Raw genomic sequence first — 415 nt, 5'->3', positions numbered from 1 at the left:
ACACACACACACACACACACACACACACACACACACACATAAATATCTATCATTATATATCTTTTTGATATATTCTCACCCGTTATATGTATACCTTTGTGAGTCTGTATGTTTGTATCTATATACACACATGCTTGTATGCATATATGTATGTATGAATATACATATATATACATACAGACATACATAAATAGGTGCAGGAGTGGCCGTATGGTAAGAAGCTTACTTCCCGGCTACATAATCTTGGGTTCAGTCCCACTGTGTGGCACCTTGGGCAAGTGTCTTCTAGCTTTGCCTCAGGCTGACCAAAGCCTTGTGAGCCATGTGGTTACATGATGATGATAATGATTATGATGTATATATCTAAACATACATATATGTATATCTATGTATATATATATATATATATATATAT

At 34.5% G+C, this 415-nt stretch overlaps 1 protein-coding gene across 1 annotated transcript in view; it reads left to right on the top strand.

Moving 5' to 3' along the window:
• The window catches only part of LOC106868675 (uncharacterized), a 117,477-nt gene that overhangs the window by 53,380 nt on the left and 63,682 nt on the right, over positions 1-415 (top strand). The gene's annotated exons all lie outside the window — the stretch shown is intronic.

Source organism: Octopus bimaculoides, chromosome 28 (genome assembly GCF_001194135.2).
Source record: "Octopus bimaculoides isolate UCB-OBI-ISO-001 chromosome 28, ASM119413v2, whole genome shotgun sequence".
Lineage (NCBI taxonomy): Eukaryota > Metazoa > Mollusca > Cephalopoda > Octopoda > Octopodidae > Octopus > Octopus bimaculoides.
The sequence above is the reverse complement of the archived record's forward strand: the minus strand, read 5'-3'. Positions and strand labels throughout refer to the sequence as shown.